At 28.1% G+C, this 17052-nt stretch overlaps 1 long non-coding RNA gene across 1 annotated transcript; it reads right to left on the bottom strand.

The window, feature by feature from the left end:
- Positions 1–474: 474 nt before the first annotated feature.
- LOC126552883 (uncharacterized) lies at positions 475–11051 on the bottom strand. Its single transcript, XR_007606335.1, has 4 exons — positions 10878–11051; positions 1460–1643; positions 665–899; positions 475–594 (listed from the first exon to the last, which is right to left on the bottom strand). It is a non-coding gene; the product is annotated as an uncharacterized LOC126552883 (long non-coding RNA).
- Between the last annotated feature and the right edge of the window lie 6001 nt (positions 11052–17052).

Genomic DNA, 17052 nt, shown 5'->3' with positions numbered 1-17052 from the left:
AAGTCTTGAAGCAAGACAAGATAATAGTTTTATAATCTAAAATAGTAAAAATATTATCGGTGATGCATAATATTCCTATTAAAAGATGTTTAATATAACATAAATTATTGTTAATAAATTCATCTTTTATAAAATAACTATGACTTCCATTTATCTATTATCAGAGATAGGATTTGTATTCAATAAAAAATTGCAAAATTATGCATTTTAATTTTTAAAAGATACACGCAAAAATATAGTTACAAATAATATTTATAAAAAATAAACACTAAGTATACTTTATATCTCTCTCTTAATCGGTTTAGAACTAAGTTTGGTTCAAATGTCTGGGAACAATAAAAATCGACTGCTTAACTAAATGAGATAAATTTTAGTAGAAGAAACGATTTTTATTCAACCATTTGAGGTAAGACGTAAGTTAACATATAGCTTTACATTTTATCGGGTTCACTTTGATATAATAGGTTGGCAATGAGAGTACTGGCTTTATTACATCCATTATTATACTACAGGTTCGTTAATATTTCTTTAATTAACTATGTTTTTCAAATTCCATTTTATGTTTGTTGTACATTCGTCAAATACGTTTCGTATCTAAAATAGAAAATGCAGAATTATTACCACTGACATTATTATGATTGCATTTCTTTAGAAATCCCTTAACTGTATATTTTGTATTTTCAGACTCTCAACTACACAATTTCCATCATGAAATTACTCTTTCTCTCGTCTTATGCGTGACATATTTATTTTATGACAATATATTAAATCTTCATGATAGTAACTCGATCCGTCAAAGATAAAGTGTTATGCCTTTATTACCAATCCTCATGGCCTTGTCTATCGCTATTTTCAATCGTCATTCTACTTTGTTTTCGAAAAAAAAATGTTCTTACATTCTACGAGTAAATATAACTTTATTATAATTTTCCGTTGTCTATCCCATATATATATAAATTGTTTATTAGGTACTTAGATATATATTAAAAATGTTCATCCAGTTTTAGTAGTAATAACGTAGGTATATTGGTGCCCATAGGTAACATTTTAGGGAGGGTCAAAATAAAAAAATTCTCAAATGTAAGGTAATAATGATAATAATAATGTTATGGTAATATTTATTAAGCTACAAGTTTTTAATATTTTAATCTAATCTAATATTATTTTTTGTACTAGTATACCTATGTACAATTCATTTAAACAACTTTATTCCACTAAAGTATATTATATATTTTTAAGCACACAAAAATATTAAATTACTGTTAACTCGATTGATAAAATTATATAAATACCTAAATTTTACGAACTTTTTTTTTCAAATAGTTTTAATTAATGAATTTATGAAGTAGTATTTACATACAGTTATTAAATTATATTTAAATACAATGTGCTTTAAGCTTCAGACTTGAAAACATAATATGATATAAACAATTTTATAAATGTTATTGATATTCTATACTTTTATAATTTTTACAATTCAACGGTAGTAAGTTGAAATTCAGTACTATGATTTAAACGGTTTTCTGTTCTTTGTTATCTGTAACGTTTTTGCACACGATGGTCACGATGAAAAATAATTCTTCGGCATGTTCAGTTTGCAGTCTAAATAATAATTCATCATAGGAACTCGTATAAATACATACCTATAATAAATTAATATGTATAAACTATAAAAAAATGTCAAACATAGGGATGGGATATGTATATCTTAAGGATTTCAGTAGTTTCTATAACTTATGAATAATATCACAAGCATTGTGAATATTGTAAAATTGTTGACTCCGTACATTATGTACGAGTGTATAATTTATTCATATTGTTAGTGAAAAAAAGATTAAATTGTTTTGTTTTACAAGTATAACCAAGGGTGTCTTTGGGGAGCAAGGGGGACATGTCCCTCCCTAGTTTTTCCGTGATTATTATTCGTAAAATATTATAATTTTTATTAAATATACATACATTAATGATGGTAAGATATAAATAATGTCTATAACTATATATAGACAGAAAATTCAAGATTTAAATTTAGTTGAAAGTATTATCAACATATTATTTTAAAAAAATAAACGTAATTCACAATTCGTGTTTTAAAATCAAATCATCATTTTAAGTAACATAATACAATTTAATGTATATTGTATACCTATATCATTTTATTCTTATTTATATACATATTTATACATTATAAATATTTTTTCGTTTTTTCATCTTTTTAAGTAGATAACCTATCTATTTTGTTAATAAATAAAATTAAAGAATTCAGTACAATGTCTATGTTATATTTTTTACATTATATTATAAATTGGTCTAATCATAGAATATGGAACCATTTGATGTATATTACAATTTGTAGTTTTAATCTTGCTAAAAAATATTCTTCTTAAAAAAATAGCATCATCAATATTTTAGTATTTTTTCCCCGTACAAGCTCAATACATACAATGATACATAAATGTACCAATGTAATAATTTTTTTGTGTAGAATGAAAACACCTTAGTAATAAATAGTCCAAAGTGTGTATCAATCATTAAAAAATTATATTATACAGGGCATCGACACTAGCATGTCTATGTCTCGTGAACGTACTTACCTAAATAACATAGCAAATTCGAGAATAGCACTTATAATTTTGTGTATTTAGCTTTAATTGTAGGGTCAATTATTATTATTATATTATTAAGCTTTGAGGTAAGTGTGCTATCTGTGTATTCGCATGGATTTTTAAAGACATTTTAATTTTTAAGCTATAATATTTCAAGTGCTCATAACTCGTTTAAAAATTAAGATATCTTAAAAAAAAAAAAAACCTATATTAGGTAATAGGTACATCATAGATATAATTATCGTGCCATTGAGTTTTGATTATGAGTCGTTTCACTCTAATATTAAAGTTTAATATACAAATCAATCGGAGCTGCTTGACAGAAACTTGCTATGTTATAATATTATTTATGTATATATTTAGGCTACGTAATGTGTTATACGTTAACAAAACAGACACAAAACATGCGCGCGGTCATGGAGTGATGTCCTCTTATCTTAATAAATTAATAACTACTTCTAAAACAGATCAGTCCCACAATAATGACGTCTGCGCGACAGTGCAATTTAATGCGTAATAACGAAAAACTCGATGCGATCGCAGTTGACAAGTATGAGCAATATATTCGTCACGATAGTCATTGTAAACGATACGTATTATTATTATGCAACACGATTTTCGAGTGCAGACGCGCTCTCTCGTAAGGCGATACTATATATTATGATAATATTGCTATAATTAATAAAACATAGGTATCTCTGGTATCTGTTGTATACGCATATACTAATGATTTACGACGTCGCATAACGTTTACGATTATTCGTTACGATTCCGTTCGCGTTTATTATAACCAACTCGTTTAATATACCTATACATATCTATATAATAATATTACGATACAAAAACGTAATAGCGTACACTCGGTTAATTTTCAATACGCGCACATCACTTGTCGTATCCAATACATATCACACGATATTATTATGTACTATAGTATGACGTGTGCCTGTATAATAATATAATATACTATGAACTCGCGTTATTATTATAATTTATTTATTTATTTATTTTTTTTTTTTACTCTCTTGAATTTATAACACAGCTGTAAAAATAACGTTACACTATACAATTATCATACATAGTATAATAATAATATTATAATATTAAAATCGTCGAGCGACGCGTACTCACACCACAGATCTATCGCATATTATTATTATTGTTACGCAGACGGAACCGGTTTAAAAAATCGGTAGATATCGCGTGCGAGCATAAATAATATTATATAGTATATTTTAATTTGTTTATTAAATATTGTTAGTTGTGTGACCCGACTTCGCCAGTGAAAAAATTAACAGATTATATAAATTACGACGCTTATAAGAGCGTACCTCAGTTTTTGTGTAGGTGACTCAGTTCACACCACGGTTAAATTGGCATCAGTTTACTTACATTTAATCGTAATAGGTGGGCTATCCGTCACAGTATTCGGGTGAATTTTCAAAAGTTCAAACTATTATTTAAATTTGCTTGATGTTTTTTAGAACAATCTCAGAAATTTTCGTCAAAATCAATGAATGTTTTTTTTTATTATATTCTATATAAAAGGTTCTAAACATTATTTGAACAGTGACACCTATATTTGAATGGGTAACAAACAATAAATTATACATTATGTAATTAAAAGTCCATAGCAATGCATTGCGGGTCAAATAGCTTTTATTAGGTAACTTTTATTTTTTTGATTAATATAAACCTTATTTATACAGAAGCTAAAATTATCTATTGGGATTGAGAAATGAATCAAAAAACACTAGAGCCTTAAGGAATACGACGAGTTTAAAATTTGATGGGATTAGTTCGGTAGTTTTGAAATCTATACACCCCATAAAAAGGTACAATATAATTCTTGTATTCATTATTATTACTAATTGATCTCCAGTACAGCGTACAGCGTTGCGTGTGACAAATTATTTAACCATAGTCCACGTATTATATACCACACTTTAAACTCCGTTAATTGTAAACTGCATGTACAGATAAAAAAAACTCGTGTTTCGCTAGCCAGAAAAATACCGCGTGAGTCACAAAATGTAAAATTTAAAAATTTGACTTCGAAATGCACGTATTTGGATACGCTATTAGGCACCTATTATGTAAAACATTTCAGAACCGATGGTTTAATACAGATTTGACTGTGGATCGCTTATACACATTCATACAAACATTACCTTTTATTAATATACATACTCGCATAATATAGATAGATTATATTATAATATACTGTGTATACCTAAATAATATGTTGTGTGAATACGTGATGTTACACTGTAGTTGTGCACCGTCACCAGCATTGCCGGTACTCGGCAACTATAATAATATATCTACCATTGACTATTAGGTAGGTAACCGATTCGACCGTGAAACTCTAAATTATTGGATATCAAGTGATAAAAATGTCATCGCGCCCCGACGACAATGGAGAGCCGATTGATTTAAAAACGGAGGCTTGGGGATGAACGCGGCCCGCGCTTCACCCCCACTTGTAATAACAATAATAACGCTTGTACCTAATAATAATAAATATAATATTATACAAACGTCCCGATTTCAGTGAAGGCGGCGAATCAAAGCGAATCGAAAAAGTGGCGGTGACGGGGGCGCGAGCGGCGCTTACTATCGCCGAGCCATTTCCCCGTATAACGATTTTAAAAACATTATTATATATTATATATTATATACATATGTATACAATTCGTTTCCTTAACGTTTTTATATTCGTTTTAACGAACACCTTTCCCACGTAAACGTATAATATATGTACGTATTGCGTACAGGTATATAATAATATAATAATCTATACGCTTTCTTTATGTGATGCGTTTTTGTCGCAGCAGCACCCTGCAGCAGCCGACGCCGACGTCCGAGCAGGGTTGTCACGTATACGATATATATGTATATACATCCACATACCCTCACGGAACACGTTATTATTATTATAATATAGGTACTATTATCGGGTAGTATATATATGTCGTGGGTGGCGGGGGCCCGGTGGGCGATGACGATATAATTTAATAAATCTTTGACTTACGGGGGGGTGGTTTATACGGCCGCAGTGGATTAGGACGGGCGCGTGCTGCACCCCTCGTGCTTTTATCGTATATACAATGCTGAAGTTATTACATATATTATACAGATACATACGTGTCGTAATAAAGTGTATACAATACTATACAGCGCGCCGTATATATTATAATACACGGATCATCGACAATATTATAATATAATTTTTACGCGCGTCGTCGATATATACGCATAATATATACCTATCGTATTATATATATATATATACGAGATTCCATTGATGCCCGCCGTCATCGGCGCGATTGTGACCGTGCACACGGCTACTATTTATTTCGGGAAAGAGAAAGAATATTAACGCCGCGGTGAAAGACGAAAAAAAAAATTACCAAAGGTGGGAAAACGTATATAATAGCAGCAGTAATAGCAATAATAATAATAATAATGCCGGGCAGCAATCACGGACACCTGCGCGCCTCGAGTCCATATTATACACGTACATTAATACGTTTACACACACACGCATATGTACATATAATAGGTATATATCATGATATTGGGTGGCGCTGAATGCGTGTGGTCCGGCCGGCGGCGACCGGCGACCGACACTCTTGTCTCTATAAAATATATAATAATAATATCATATACGCGCGCACATCATATATGCACCGCCGCCGCCGTTTCCCCTCTGGGCGCACGCGCGTAACCTACACCCACACTTTATTACGACGGGTCTTCGAGAGCGCGGCGGCGGCGGCGGCGACGAAGAAGCCATCGCGCGGTGCTTTGGCGGGCCCGAGTGACGATATAATGAGCTTAGTACCTACGTATATATATGTAAATTTTTACTAATTTTTCGCGACGAGCGGAAATAATTTGTTTTTGAAAATGGGTAAATCGGGCGAGGGGGCCCGACGACCGTTGTATATCCGGTTAGTCTGGTGTCACTCTTGCCGGAATATCCGCAGCGGACGTTCCTCGGCGGAATAATCGCGACATGTAGCGATTTTATTTTTATTCCGTTAGATTCCGCCGCAATGTTTCCAGTAGTATTTAAATATATAAATTTCGAAATCGCGAAAATTCCGCAAGTGTAACATCGGCCTTAGAGGAAAAATTGGTTTTGAAGTTCTTTAATTCACCAATTGTTTTGACGTACTAATCGTTCGCCTGTAATTTTTTATTGCAGCTCTTCGCGTTCAAAATCATAATAATATATATTATGTAATGGTGTGTATATGATTGTACAGTTGCATACCTACGTAGTGGACGGAAAATTCGTGGCAACACCACTTCGCTTAAATCGTCTAAACCGTATAATAATGTATATTAATGTATAGGTACTATAAAAAGCATATATTTTATAACATACAAATAATATATGCGTAATAGTATACTGCAAAACTACTACTAAATATTGTCTTTTTCGTTTTGACAAAAAATTATAGTATACAAGTACACATTTTTAAAATAATTTCATTATTTTGGTATTCGGTCGGTTGGCTAGTTTTGTGATATAGTCAATAACTTTTTTTTTTAGATTTTTCAGTGATAATTTAAAAAAAAAATTACAATATTATACGATTACGAGTTTATACTATTAATAGTCTATTGTTGTCTATGACGATGGTAATATATTAAATAGAACACCTATAATTATAGGCAATGCGTATTATAAATTAAAACGGTTTAATTTTGAAGACATAATAAATATATTGAAGATGTAATATTAATAATGAAAAGTTTCGAAAACAATTAGTGGTTCATGAATTGGTATATACAATATTTAGGCATGTATTTAAAAAAGTATTTCCCTATATACATAATATAGTGTACTATTAAAACTTTATATATCTGTTAGTTGTTATTTAAGTATTTTTTTAAATTGTATGAGGTTAGAAATGTAACGCCTACATAATGAATACTAAAATTAAAGAATTTAGAATTGTCCAAATATTAGAAACCTGGGTGGCGTAATGCCTCACAGATTTCGAGAAAAATTATAGCCCTTCTCAGACCGTCAGACCATACTTGTATAATAATAGATACCTGTATATTATATATATATATATTATAAAATATATCCGTTCAAACGTTTTACCATCACGTTTTTCATTTATTAATAAATTATGATTTACAATTTATTACAGTTCAATTGATTTATTGTACTATAACTACGATAATATTATACCTGTATTAAGGTACACGGGTCATATATTATCATATTATATGAACAAGTGTCAATAAGACAATATTATTTTATCAACCGTGTGCACATTACAAAAGATTTTTTGCTTTACCGCTCTGTTCAAAGGCCATTAAAGGATGTACTTATACATGACCATAAAGACATATTTTATACACGACATTATTCGAATCTCTGGAACACAATTGCATTGAGACAGGGCTCAGAAAGTTTCGGATGGTGTAGACCGAAAAATATGGTTTCCCATAATAATATGTGAATTTTCATAATATTACACAGATGGGCTGAACTATGAAAAAAATAATTTGGTTAATTAAAAATATATTTTAGCAATGATAAAAGACAAATAAATAACGTAAAATAATTATTAAATATGAGAACTTTCAATTAAAAAAACATATTTTTATTTTATTTCATAGCGTTTGAGATGTTAAACATATACGAGTACATTATTTACTTTTAAATAATGATAATTATATTATATTATGTTTATAAACATTCGAAAAATAACATCAAAATATAGGTATTTAATATTATAATATTATGAAAAAGTTTCACCCGTATGTGTATACCTACATATATCACTTTACTTAACCTTACAACTTACTAGTGTGTAATACTGTAATATGGGCAATTATCGACTAGAAGTTTTTGTAGTTTTTATATTTACAAATATTTAGTACATTTATTTATTTGATTATTAATCTTAAAGGTAACAAGTCTTACGTTACGTTTTTTAGTCTCATGCGTTTTTTTATATTTAAATTTTAAAGTGTATAAAATACTAAATGCTAAAACCCTAAACTCACTGTAAAATAAAAAATTCTCTCTCTCTCTCTCTCAAAAAAAAAAAAAAAAAATAGGAACATTTGCTACCTTTAAGTTTAATAATTTTTAATTCACTTAAAGCCCTTTTAACAATCATAGTTTAAACCTCCGGTTACGCTTAACCTACTGATTTTACCGGCCGAATTCGGTGGTTTGACCTTAGTTTAACGATTGTAATACGGGCACTTATAAAATATTTAAACTAACAAAGCTAAACCAGAATTTATGAATGTAATTTTTCTGTGATAAGCACTTCTAAGACGGGGTCAACATTATATAATATGGTGATGAGAGATGGAAGAATATTATTGTTTTGTTTATTATTATGTATTTTTTTTTTTTTTTTTGTATAGTTGTCACAATTTTTAAAGAAATTATGCGTTTATATTATACAAAGTTGCTAGGTCGTAAAGATTCAACGAAACGAGTTATATAGTAATTTGTATTAACATATAATATACAATGTATGAATACAATATGATAACAGGTATAATGTGCTTATATTTTTACATTGCAGAGGAACGAAATAAATAGCATTTATTTTATACTTTGTACTATATTATATTAAAATCGAAATTATTTTTCTGAATTTAAATAAGACCTTTGGTTAGGTAAAATCGAATTTTAAAATATGAAAAATCAATGAAATTTCGATGATTTTTATTTAAAAACGTCCTGGAGAAAATAAAAGATATTAAATAATTATGTAATATGAATGTACATAATATATATTTAGGTAAATTATATATGACTTTACGAGTATAAATAATTCCTTATATCAAAACACGTATTATGTTTTAACCTTTTAACTATATATAACAAGTATATAAGTATATTTATTTATACAATTTTGATGGATTTTGAATAAGCTTATCTTCGATCGAAATGCTATTAAAATAATAAAATATGAACGACATTCATCCACCAATCTCAAATATTATTTTAATTTTTATTATGATTGTATTAATTGCATATTATCTTAAACATTTATTTATTTTTATTAACATATCAAACAAATACAATTATTTTATATTAAGTAAAATGTTAAAATTATTAAATATTAACAAGCTGATATATTATTATAGTTATCTGAGATAATTATCGAGTAAATTTATGAGTTAATCTATGTATTAATATTAAATACTAATTTCGTGATCACTTTTTTTTATTATATCCTTTATTATATTCATTTACAAAAATAAGTTTTTATTGCTAATTTTATTTTATTAGGGATATTATATTATATTATTGCACATAGGTAATATTTTACAAGAAAATACGGTGATTAAATTTAATGTTTTACAAAGTAATAATTTATAAAAATGCGTAGTCATTTTCTCAATATTGCCATATGAATAGATTTAAATGACATTTATTACCAATTTTTATTTTTAAAAGAGAAAATGTATATTATTGTTTCAAAAGTACTTTGTTATTGGTATATTAATACTTATATTATATTGTAGCGCTACCTAGGTTACATTTAACCAAATAATTTTAATTATCGTATTACAAACAAAATTATATTTTAAATATGGACACTTCTTAAATTGATTTAATAACAACTAACGTATTCTTATAGTTCTTATACCTGCTAACGCTGTATACTACGAAATTATTTAAGTCCACTTGAATGGGTATTATTTATTTCGTTCATAATTATTAAACTTTTGTGGTCATATAATTATGTTTCGATGTTTCAAGGTAAACCTTAATGATAATATAATAAAAACAATTCGAAAAATATTTTTTTTATACTATTTATGTCTCCACACGTACAGAAAAAAAGTTTATAAAACTATCCTATGCAATACGTAACATCGGAATGTTCTAAACAGTGGTTAAAAAGTAAAAACAATAAACAAGTTTTTTATCATGAATTTTTTTTGTTTTTTTAATTTTATTATTCTCGTTCGACTATTAAACACAAATTACCCAACTCGCTGCAGCAGCCATGGCGTTCTATGGACAACACGTATTTATATTATTTTGTAGTTTTTACTTCAGGTTTTCACACCAGCTGCATAATTCATCAACTATTATACTACTGTACAGTATATAAATAATATATATACATTATACATACATAGGTATAGTAGGATATGAGCCACAAAAAATCACGTCTACTCGCTACAATATACTATAGGATAATATTATGGGTAGAAATCATGAACGACGAGGGGAAGGACGCGCGCTATATAGGTAGGTATACATACGTCCGTCAGATCTTCGTCCTTGGATATCAATTTCGTTTCTCGTCTATCCGTCAATGGTATATCGTAGAGTATCACTATATTATAAAAATGCACGTATTCGGTGTAGGTACCTATCTATTTTATACAAAACGCGAACCGTGGTGATTTGTATCTATTGTTAATATCCGAGGCCGCTTCGGTAGACAAATAAATAAATAAATAAATAAATAATAATAATAAAAAAATCACCTAGAAACCTACAGGTTATTCGGTTCATTAGCATAATATTTCCGTGTACTTTTCCCACGAAAAACTCCATAAATCTCCCTCCAGAGTATACAATATACATTCATTGTCTTCTTGTGTTTCAGGACCCATCATCGATGATCACGTGCGTATACATTATATAAGTATAATAATATTATGTAGGTATACAAGTCGGAGGTCTTTGTGTAACGGTATACAAATACTTCACAAATACCTTACTATCGCGTAACATTTTCGTTTTATCACTCGATCCATAAGATAAGATGATATGGATAAAACATTTTTTTTTCTTATAAATTATAAAAATATACCTTTCAGTTATAAATTATAACTTATGAGTTACAAGTATTACTACATTTTAGCCATCTGTAAAGTTGGCCCCCATGTACCTACATTGAAAATATATAATATCATATTATATTATAATATAGTATTATATATACTAATTACTGATGAGTAATTAATACAATGTAATTAAAGTTAGGAATTATATATAAATGCATATATTTATACTTCATATTTCATGCTATAGGTTCATGCGTCCATTTATTTGGGTAGACATAATAAAATAATTCGAAATATGATCATACAAATATGTAGAGTTGACTACATCACGCATGGATGAAACCGGCCTACCTAATTGCCTACGGCGTAAATTGGGCTATATATTTTTTAAACTCCTTAAGTCAAAATATTATTCTCAAACCACACTAAACTCAAATCATAGTATTAAATAATGAAATTAAATAAATTCTTTGGCGAGCACCATGTGGCGTTCTAAACGTGTACATTTAACATTGTTCAAAACTATTAGGTAGGTATTTTATCTATGTGCATTATTATATTTTCTTACATAGTAATGGCATTAATAACTCTTTCAATACGTATAATGCACATAAGTACATGATAACTAAATATTTAAAAAGCAATGTCAACACAAAAAAAAAAAATCGTTTTCCGTTTTAACCTACACTACATATATAATATAGGTACTATGATCTTTATTTAAATACATACCTGACCGCCTCACACCTATATATATTATTTGTAAAGTCAGTATATTTTTTATTATAGTACGACTATTATACACTAATAAAGTTTAAACAAAATTATGTATACTTTACAAATATATATTTTGGAATTAAATAATTTAAGAAAACAGATTTTCAAATTATTTTAATTTAAGGAAATTATTTATTTATTTTAATTATTTATTATTGGTTAAATATATCCCCAATAAATAAATTAAAATTCTTCTAAAAAATAAGAATTAGTTAGTAAAATTAAGTAGATGATTGTTATCTATAAGTATACTATATTAATATATTAATACTTATAATATCGTGTTGATTGTGACTTGAGATAGGGGAAATTAATTTCCTATAGTTTTTTTACAACATAACTGTGTATAACAATGTATGACATTTATTTTGTCCAGAATTTCATAAATATATATAGTATAAATGGTTAAGTTGAGGTTAATTGTAAAAAATATTCATTGTATAAAATATTATTACTCATATTTTAAATGTTTATTTACAATAATATCATGTTATATCTATATTCATATAATTATATTTGTCATATCATAATGTTTTTTCTTAATCTTATACAATTTAAGTTAGATTAATTCTATATAATTTGCCGATAATATAATACATTTTTAATACTATGTATTACTTTAAAAGTATCATCACTAGAAATTTGTTTTTTTAGATTTTATTTTAATTTCCATAACACAATTACATTATTATATAATATTAATTAAAAAATTATATTATTACATAGTATTAAAAATGTATTATATTATCGGCAAATTATATAGAATTAATCTAACTTAAATTGTATAAGATTAAGAAAGAACATTATAATATGACAAATATAATTATATGAATATAGATATAACATAATATTATTGTAAATAAACATTTAAAATATGAGTAATAATATTTTATACAATGAATATTTTTTACAATTAACCTAAACTTTTTTATTTTGTATAGTGATTAGTGACATGATTGTATCATAGTTATATATATTATTATTACTAATTAGGTACCTACGTATATTTTGATAATTGACGTAGGTTAGATAAGTGAGGTATAAAATTATACATACTAGTATTAATCATTTAGGAATATGTGTACATTATCGTAAAATGATCCATATTTATCAGCTATATATAATAACTTTTTGTTCTATACCCATAATTAATTTGATTTGACAAAGAGGTGCAAATCAAATAAGGGTCATTATAATTATAATAATGTTAGATATTGCAAATTTACAGGCAAATCATACATCGTATCTACTACTTACAATGTCTGTACTGTATACAATGTGTATAGGACGTATAGTTATATATATATAGCATTACGTATTTACGTGTATACAGTATACACTATACAATGTAAATAAGTAAAATTGCGCTTCATCATTGTTATTATTATTTTAATCTTAGAGTAACTGAACGAAATGATACGGTTTTTAATATAGTAGGAGGGTACTTATGAAAATAAAGAAAGGATTTTTATAACAAATTAGATGACGCATAAAGTGCACGGTCAATACAAGATTATAATATTAAATTGTCGTTATGATACTATTACATGTTTTCTGTAGGTACCTGGTACGTCACATAAAAAAATAAAAATCGATAACAAGTGATATTGTAGTTTGCAAGTCTCTAATAATGTTGATAGTTAATTTATTGGTACTCATCAATTTGTCGATAATATTTTATACACTACTTATTTCTTTAATGATGAATAATAATAATAATTAATAATAACAAGTCATGATACGATATTCCGAGTATATTAACGTAAAATGATAGTTTAAGAATTAAGATTTTATACCGCGGATCACGGTGCTGTTATTAATTTATATTGTAGGTACACAGTGTAAATGTGTAATGTAAATCATTTTTAGCTGTAACAATATACCTGTACTTATTCAAGCATGCATTACCTATATAAGCTGATTAATTTCTTTAATGATTTGTGTGCTCTTATTTACATAACTCGAGCATAGACGTTTAAGTATTTTATAATAATATAGGTGTACACTGTGGTGAGTGCTAAGTAGTAACATTGAATTACTCGAGTAGCACACAATAATTTATAGGTAACGTGTAATAATTTAATAAACACACAAATAGTGTTTTTAACCGTTTAAATACTTAATATATTTAAGCATATTATATTAATAATAGGTACATGTTTTTAATTTTTTGTATTAAAAGATTCAAGAAGTAGGTACCTACACGATACGATATATGATTCATACTAGACAAATACAGGTACCTATATTCGTATATACCTACCTACTTATTATAATATGTATACAATTTCAACTTGGATTCGTCGTTCCAAGAAATCAAATAACGATAATGATAGTTTGAGTATTTATCGTTGGGTGTTTGTGTTACTTTTTAACACTTTTGGTTGTACTAAAAAAAAAAAAAAAATCAACATTCTCAAACACGTATTTGTGTTAATCATCGCGCACGATGTCCGTCAAAATTAAAACTACCTATACAAGGTTTACCTATACCTAATATTATACCTATACGTCATATTATAATATCATATGATTATGAGTTATGACTAAATATTTTATATTTATTTATTATATGTACAAAACGCGTTTAATAATACGTAATAATATCGTATAATAGGCACTTCTGAATACAACTAAAGAACAGTAAACAATGCTCTTTGTAATTCGATAATTATGGTAAAAATAAAAATGGCGATTCGCTTTTGTTCATACTACCTATTATACATCTATATATAATGTAATAATACAATATATTATTAAATAATTGTTGGGTACCTGCAAAAAAATGATAATTTTATATATATTATATATATATATATACACAATAATAACGACTTGTGTTAATTTCCCACCAATTATTATACAAAAGATAATCGTAAAGTTTTAGCATTGCAGAATATAATAATATATGTAAGTATTGGAAAGCGGGCCGATTCAAACATTTGAAACCGATCGTAAAATTTTATGAACTCTATAATATATATATATAATAAGCTATATAGAGGTAAAAACCAGTGGGAGAGAGAAAAACGTCATCGTTATTATTACTATATATATGGACGTGCGAGGAAATAATATATATTATTTAGGTAATATAGATAAATATCGTAATAGTTGGGCGTAACAAAACGACGAAACGTTTAGGACTAACGAACAATATAATATATAAAATAATATCCAAATATCCAATTGTGTATTTCAATTATTTATACGTTTAAATTTATATATATGTATAGGTATAAAATCAATTTACCGCGCCGTGGGCGAGTGCGTATATATACCTACTTACACGTGTATACACTCATTGGTAGGTACATGTATGTATTTTTATATTTATATTGATGTTGTAATTATAACGGACGAGTGTTCGGTACTCGCGTATATTATATTATTATATTCAACCGGTATACCTATATATACCGATATAATATACCTATGTATACGTTTCGCGAACTCGCGCGCATTTTTTCAATGATGGCGTCGGCGGCGTCCGTCACAAACACGCGTCTTTTATACTGCTGCAGTATAGAATAAAATGTATTATATTAATATATTTAAGAGGGTATAAAAAAAAAATACACCAAAACGAAACGGTTTGAAATCGTGGTTTTTATTTTCCTCGGCGGCCATCGCACAAGACGATGCCTACCTACACTTATAATACACAAATACACGCATACACTATCTATATATATATATATATTATTTATATTAGCAGACAAGTACCAACGTGTGTGCGTTTCGGCTCGTAAAAAACCATCTCGTACCCGACGAAGACGAAGACGACGACGACGATATTATTACGACCGTGCCGAGTACGCGTGACGCGGTCCGTGCGAAAAGCTATTATTGAAGAATTAACCGAACGGCGGCTGCGGCGTGTCTCCGACGCGAATACACGCGATACTGTACGACAGCGTCACGAATCACCGCAGCGGAGATGAGATAATGTATTATACATAGGTATGTGTGTATTATGTATATGTACGCGCGTCTGATGTTTTTTTTTTTTTTTTTTGGACTCGCGCGTCGCTGTAGGTATATTATAAATACATATATATATATAGGTAGGTATACCTACATCCTCGCTAAACAATAACCATATATATTCTGACCGACATTAGTTGTTTTATGTTTTTCACTGCAGCGGACATGTCATTCTATAACAGTCATAAGTACTCATAACCAATAACGCGCGTCTTTTGCAAAACACAATTGATATAATTCATAGTATCTAAATCAATTCGAATTTTCGGTGTTTGCGCACCTATCTATTCGCGGTAGTGCAGCGAAAAAGTATCGAAATAAAAACGCTGAGGAGACTTATTTACTAATAATAATGTTAATAACGTGTAATACTATATTATATTTAATATTATATTAGGTGGAACGGGATAAACAGTCATGAGACTTATTGAGTTTTAAATATTACAAAATCGGTTTCGTGCGTCTATTCGATCAGGGTTTTGATTTTTTTCCAGGTTCAGAAAATTCCCGAAAAGTAAAGTCTATATGTTTAATATGTCGTTCAGCCTTTGCAGTGTAAAACACTTTCTAGACGTGCCTGCGTTATACATAATTTTAAAACATTTTATTATTAAATACGATTCCATATACAGGAATTATAGGTACCTATGTACTGACGTGTCACGGGTTAACGACTATATTATTATAATATTAAAACGTTTTCGTTTTTTTTTTCTTTCCGTCGCGAATAAACAAAACGAATCCTAGACGTACAAATACACATAATACACACTCACACACACACACACACTCGTACAAACGCATATAATATATCCTATATAACAAGGTGTACCTATATATACATAATAATATATATTGTTATATATTATATTATATTATT

Source organism: Aphis gossypii, chromosome X (genome assembly GCF_020184175.1).
Source record: "Aphis gossypii isolate Hap1 chromosome X, ASM2018417v2, whole genome shotgun sequence".
NCBI lineage: Eukaryota > Metazoa > Arthropoda > Insecta > Hemiptera > Aphididae > Aphis > Aphis gossypii.
The sequence above is the reverse complement of the archived record's forward strand: the minus strand, read 5'-3'. Positions and strand labels throughout refer to the sequence as shown.